Here is a 6650-nt window from a genome sequence, read left to right as displayed (position 1 = left end):
GGAATCTATGTTTTATCTAATACATTATAACAATGAGAAAACGTATCGGGGGGGGGGGGGTCTGGGCTGGTCAGACTAGTGATGGTGAGATTATCGTGTGTAGTCTGCCATCATTTTTATAAATGGGGCAGCAAAATTGTTGGAAGCCCATTTCAGTGTGATGAATACAATTCAACAACACTCCACTCTACAGCCGCGATCGTGAGGTTTGAATCAACACTTCTCTACAGTCTCAGTTTTTGGGAGACATTTTTAATACTTCCTAGTGTTAATTAGTGCTAATTCCCAGTGTTGTCTGCTCTGCGTGAGAGTGGGGCCGTCAGCTGCCTTCTGTCAGCCATTACCCAGCCCTGCTCAATCAGCCCATCAGTCCGTGGGTATATAGTCCCTCTAGTTTGTCAGTGTTTGACTTGTATGAGAATAAAACATTTCAAGTTAGTTTCACACACAGACAGACAGACTAGAGATAAAGAGGGACGTAAAACCACCAGCCCATCGTTTGATTCTTTATTTATGGGTGGGCTATTTGTTTGACAGTGTATCATATGTACATTGTTGCATCTGCTTACACACAAACAGGCATGTATGTTACACACTTTTTCCAATGCAATGAAGGCTGTCACGTAACAAACATTAGCTTGAAATCACCGAGGAGCTTCTCCTCGTCAAACAACTGAAAACCACTAAGTGTTTTATCATGGCGGAGATTCATCTCCCGTCACGCTGAGAGGCTCTCATACAAACCTAACATGACCGATGTAATAATTATGTGATATTAACAAAAACAGAGCACACATGGCAATACATCTTTGAAACATTCAAGAACGTTCAAGGTTATGTAACTACACCGGAGAACAACAGCAGATGTTGTTTTTCACACAAAAGGTTTTTACAGGAATGTTTTGAACGTTTACTACTTTTTGTCTTCGGGAAAAATGTATTCGTGTTTTCGCATCGGTCACAATATCCTCGTGAAGAGGAAGATCGAGCAACTTTTTCTCCTGTTGTAGTTGCATTTGAATGTTTTCCTCCAATTATCATCCTCAATGTAGAACGAGGAACAGTAGGAGTCTGGATAATCTCATGATGATCGATTATAGACGTGTCAACTTTTCCTCTGAGAAATCACATTTTTCTGTGGGTTTGTTTGGCGACTGGCTCTATTTTACTTCATTTAGCCATTAGCTGCCCAAGCAGCAGAGTTGCTGAGCTTGCTGAATTGATGTTTGTTACTGCAATGCATTTTGGAGGTCGTTGTTTTTACATACACAGTCTCGTACGTGTGAATTTAAATCTTTTTTTTTTGTTGTTGTTTCACACAATTTGTGTGTACATGACGTCCTTTGGTCCGGGACGTTTTTTCTTGCTCGATGCTTCTACTGATGACTCAAATGGGAAAGCTTCATTTCCATTCCAGCATTTAGAGGTACTTCACCTGCCAGTCACCCAGCTTTGCCCGTTCATAAAATGACTTTTAAATGGACACCCAAAATATCTCCCCCCACTTTGCTACTCTACAGCCTGTCAGAGTGGCACGTTTACATGTTCTGTCGTGCTTATCGCTTGTGGAAGGAGTTCAAGTTATCGTTATAAGCATGGGCGCCAAATGTATTATTTCTTGGGGGGTGCCCAAGATGGCTGACCCTGGTCTTTTCCAAGGTCTAGTTGTTAATAGACGGGGCGCCTCGATTTGAAGGTTGTTGTGTGTGAAAGGTATCATTAGAGCCAATGGGGTCAGACGGCAGCAGTTCACGAGTTTATGCAAAAATGACTTGCTTTAAAAATACTGTGTGAAACCACTGAGAGGTCAAAAGCTAAACACGATTGTCGGGACACCAAGAAAAGGTTAATATAGGAACGTGCACAGGTATGGCACCTGTGCTATCAGGTCACTGCTTTAGAGCTGGAAGCCAGACAAATAATTCTCACGTATTCTTCACTGGTTTCTAAAAGTACTTTATTGACTAGATTTTTGTGACTTTTGCTGCATGCAACTAGAAACATTTCTGCTAAAATGACATCTCGTACTCTGTACAGATCATTACACAAACTGTGAATATGCACGTGTCAACTTGTTGGACACCATTCTGGTACAAAACGTCCCACGCATTTGGAAAGTTGTTCTTCCGATCAACTTCCATGTCTTGGACAACAACAGACATCGGTACAAAACACAGCAGGAGGGGGCGGGATGAAGATGTACACTGGGCTGTGGGATATATGGTTACTCTGATGAATAAAAGACAGGAGGTCATGTACAGACAAAAATCACAAAGTACCACCATAAGTAGAGGACAGCATGTACGTTGTTAGTGTAGGGATGGGTTAATATTAGAACTAGTGTGCATGTTTCATGTGATTGAGACCACACACACACACACACACACACACACACACACACACACACACACACACACACATACACACAAGTCGTGCCCTTATTAAAATGCCATAGCCAGTCTGTGTAGCAGTAAGGGCAGTCTCAGTGCTTCATATCTTAATCATGATCACTGCCAACCAGTTTCTGTCTCTCGTTTCCTGGCTGTCTCAGTGGCTGTCTCTCCCTCAGGTTCAGAAGCGTTAAAAAGTCCTCCATCTCTAAATCTTAAAAACACAGCTCCCGACTTCAGACGCATTTAATTATTTTTACAACCTGGATTTTATTTTTGTAGGCTTGACCATCGTTCCGTGACCAACAATTTCCTGGGTTTCACTTTTATGTTCACTACCAAAGACGTGTTTGGATTTTATTTAATCTCGTCACTCAGGTTGTTTGCCCTCTTGCAAAATGAAATCTTGTTCTGTAGCAACTGTCCTCTCCAGAAAATCGATTGGTTGGGTTCACGTCCTTCCTCCTATTGGCTTCTTTACAACATGACAACAACTGTTACCTAACTTTACCTAGCATGAACACACAGCGGCATCAGACGAGAAATGCCTGACTAACAACATGTTTTGTCATTTAAGGTGTGAGGACTTAAGTTGTGAAAGAAATAATATATCATTAAACAGGCTGATTGGGTTTTTTTTTTTATGAGAGGTCTAAATTACAATGGGACACGGTTTGGGTGAACTAAATGTTGACTTTAAGAATTTATTTTACAAATGATAGATCTGTTTGGCAAATATGGAGCATATCTGAGCAGACATCTGACAGAGTGATCTGAGAAGCAGCAGTTTGGGTGAAGAACGTGTCTTCCTACCCTCCACAGATATTGTCAATACTGAGTGTGAAAGTTCTTGACCTTGGGAACACTTGATTGACAAAAAAATAAATACATTCAGGAGCTTTTAACTGTGAGATGCGGGTAAAAGCTAGCAAGTGGACGGTGAGTGCTGTTTTTAGAAAAATGTGTTTTCCTTCAGGTTCTCTGAATACACATAACATCGATGGACGATTCCGGGTTTTGTCAGTTCTGATGTCTTGTGACTAAATTATTCCAGTATTCAGCTTTTTCAAACACTGTCAGAACCAGGAAAAGAGAAACTGACGGCAAAAGAAGGAAGAGGGGAAGGAGAAGGAAGGAAAAAGAGAGGAAAAGGTAAAATGATGGACGGAGAAAGAAGTTGAGAAAACATTCGACGAAGGAGTCAAATGCCAACAAAAGAAACACAGGAAGACATTTAGGAAAGAAGAGAGGGGATAGAAAATGAGATATGCAAGTCAAAAAAGAAAGGAAAGACTAAAGAAAAGGAAGTAGAGAGGAGGTTAGAGGAGGTGGGAGGAAAGCAGCTGACGAAAGGTGAAGCGAAGGACAGAATGAGTAGAAGAAAGGAAGAAAGAAAAAAAAGGAGGAAGAAGAAATAACTGTCGTAAAGATAAAAATCGAGATAGATGATTGGCTCTGAAATGTTCAGGAGCCCAGGAGATGTGGCACACACACACACACACACACACACACACACACACACACACTGACCCGAGCGTTAGCAACAGTACCCGAGAGCGGGTGTCCTCTTGTTGAACTCACAAACAGACGCACACACTCACAAACATACACACACGGTTCACATGGTGTTCAGGACACTCCCGTTGGGATGAGCTGTCATCGCCATGGTTACTGTCTGAGTTAGGACAGGAAACACACACACACACACACCCACCAGTGTCCACCAAGCACACTGAAACTAAAGTCTTAAGTGAACACACACCATGCGTGTAATGCAAAAGCTTGTGTACGGTCTGTGTGTGTGTGTGTGTGTGTCCATAATTAGTTTGTTTCCCTCTCTCTCTCTCTCTCTCTCTCTCTCTCTCTCTCTCTCTCTCTCTCCCAGTCAGTCTCAGTGTCTCTCTCTCTCTCTCTCAGTTGGTCCTCCTGTGTTTCTGGTGCCAGAGCGCGGTCGGCAGGTTCTGGCAGCCCTGGTACTCTCGCCGCATCTCGCCGTCCGTCAGAGGCGGCGTGGCGTTGCAGGGGGCGCCGGCCAACGTCACGTTCAGAAGGCCGGCCCACGGCTCCAGGAGGCGAGACATCCCAGCACCCTAACAACATCATGGGTGGAAGAGGAGATCAGAAGATTATTTAGAGAGAAAAAAGTGGGAAAAAAACCAAACCCTTAAATGTGATGAATTACCTTTCCCAGGTGATCCAGCAGGCAGGACGCAGGGCTGATGTAGGACCAGCTGCCGTCCTCCCAGCCGGGGCTCAACCTCTGGTGGCTGTGGGTCTGCCGCGTCTGGCTCTGGATCAGAACCACGTTGAGGTGTTTCTGGGACCCTCGCAGCCTCTTGGACAGAACGCCGCTGTAGCTCTGATCCACAAACAGCAAAACCCGAGTCGCCTTGCAGCCGGCCAGGTCGGCCAGCAGCTCGTTGACCGAGTATCGCTCCTTCAGATCGGCCTGGAGGGAGAGAGGGAGGAGGAAGAGACGCGAGTAACGCTTTCTGAGAAGGCTTTGGCGGTCACCTCACCAGCATGTGTGGTTACGATATCATACAAGTTAGACCTTCATTTCGAGCAGCTGAGTGGGAAAGAGCGTTCCAGCCATCCTCCAAGATTTGTAATCAAAACTGTAGTCAAAACTTTTTTACAGTTTCGCTGTCTCCCATTTAGCGAAAAGGACTACCAGTATCAACCGACCAGTGGCAAAATGGCTGCCAAAGCCACGGTTACTTACACATACATTTAAACAAAATCCAGTATTCAAAGTAGATTACATTTCACTGTAACTGAAACGATCAGCTAGAAATATAAAGCACAACCAAAGGTAGCTAATAGTAGTTAATTTAGGCTGTTTAAATGGTTTTCGGGGGGGGGGGGGGGGGGGGCACACTAGCTAACATAGTGGTAGCAGACACATTCACCATGCACGCTCAGATCCAATTATTATGGACGAATTGTTGGATGCTATCTGATGTGAGTTTTACCGGGATGTGTTTTACAGCCGTGACAGCCTGCTGGACGCCGTCTGACTGGTCGATGGGTGTTAAACATTTCTCTGGAATAATTGCCTTCAACCATGATGACCTCATGTCCTCATTTTGAGAAACCTAAATGCGACGACAGAAATACTGTTGTCTGGGTGGTCCTTCTGTGTGTGTGTGTGTGTGTGTGGCCAGAGGAATCATCTTATCACACTGATAATGGCTCCCACGTGTGTCCAATAAATCGTTTTCCATTCTGTGCTGGTGATCAGCTTTAAAGACACCAGTCTTGTTGCATAACGTCTCTGTCTGTGTGTGGAAGAGACTGCTGCATGATATCTCCGGAAATGCCGGAAACTAAGTTGAAATATTGCAAGGACTTTGTAACATTCCTCAGATTTATACGTGAAACAAACATAAATGCCACGAGTCGTCAGGTTTGTCTGAGGTTTGACCGGCGCTCTTTAAATTACATCATCTCACTGCGTCCTCTTCTTCTGCGACGGTTTAACGGCACCCAACTGGAGACTCGGCGCCACCAATGGATTTATCTCCTAACATTTCCATAACGGCAGTGGATGAAAATGTGTAATCATTTTTCATTTTCTTTTGCCGAATTTCTGGAAATTTGGTTAAATTTGGATGGAAACTTTCTTTCTTTCTTACACACACGCGCCCACATTCTCTCCATCAAATCATTCTCTTCTTCATTCACTTCATCTTTCGTTTCCCAGTGCCTGATCGCTAAATGTGCAGGTGTCTCTCTTACGATGCCGTTGAGGTTGGCGTCCCACAGCAGCATCGTGCCGTCGTTGCGTGTTGGAGAGTTCAGGTAGAGAACCAGCGTGTCGGCGCAGTGCTGCTTCCTGCAGACGTACGACACGTGGTTACGAATCACTGCTTTCTCTGTTGCCGAGTACACCCCCTCTACATCCTCTGTGGGGGGGAGGGAGGAGACGGGGGGGGGGGGGGGGGGGGAGGAGTTAGACATGTTGTTAAGATGGTCAGCCCAGTCTTGGGTGGGGTTCTTTACTTTCCACCCAAACAGAATAAAACCTGCTCACAACTAGCTTTTCTTCGTCTACTGAAAAATGTCCTCTAAACTTTAAGTTGATCTTTTGGTTCTCTAAAATACTTGGTATACACATGGTATAAATCATGAGTCAGGCCACTTCATTAATGCCAACACCTGACTTGTGATTAAATAAAACAGATTTTTTTTGAACGAAATGTGTTTTGCAATAAGATGTTTAAGTTCAATTGTTTGACTTAAATTCAGTCCATGAGA

This window comes from Enoplosus armatus, chromosome 11 (genome assembly GCF_043641665.1).
Source record: "Enoplosus armatus isolate fEnoArm2 chromosome 11, fEnoArm2.hap1, whole genome shotgun sequence".
NCBI classification, from domain to species: Eukaryota; Metazoa; Chordata; class Actinopteri; order Centrarchiformes; family Enoplosidae; genus Enoplosus; species Enoplosus armatus.
This window is presented reverse-complemented; position numbering follows the sequence as displayed.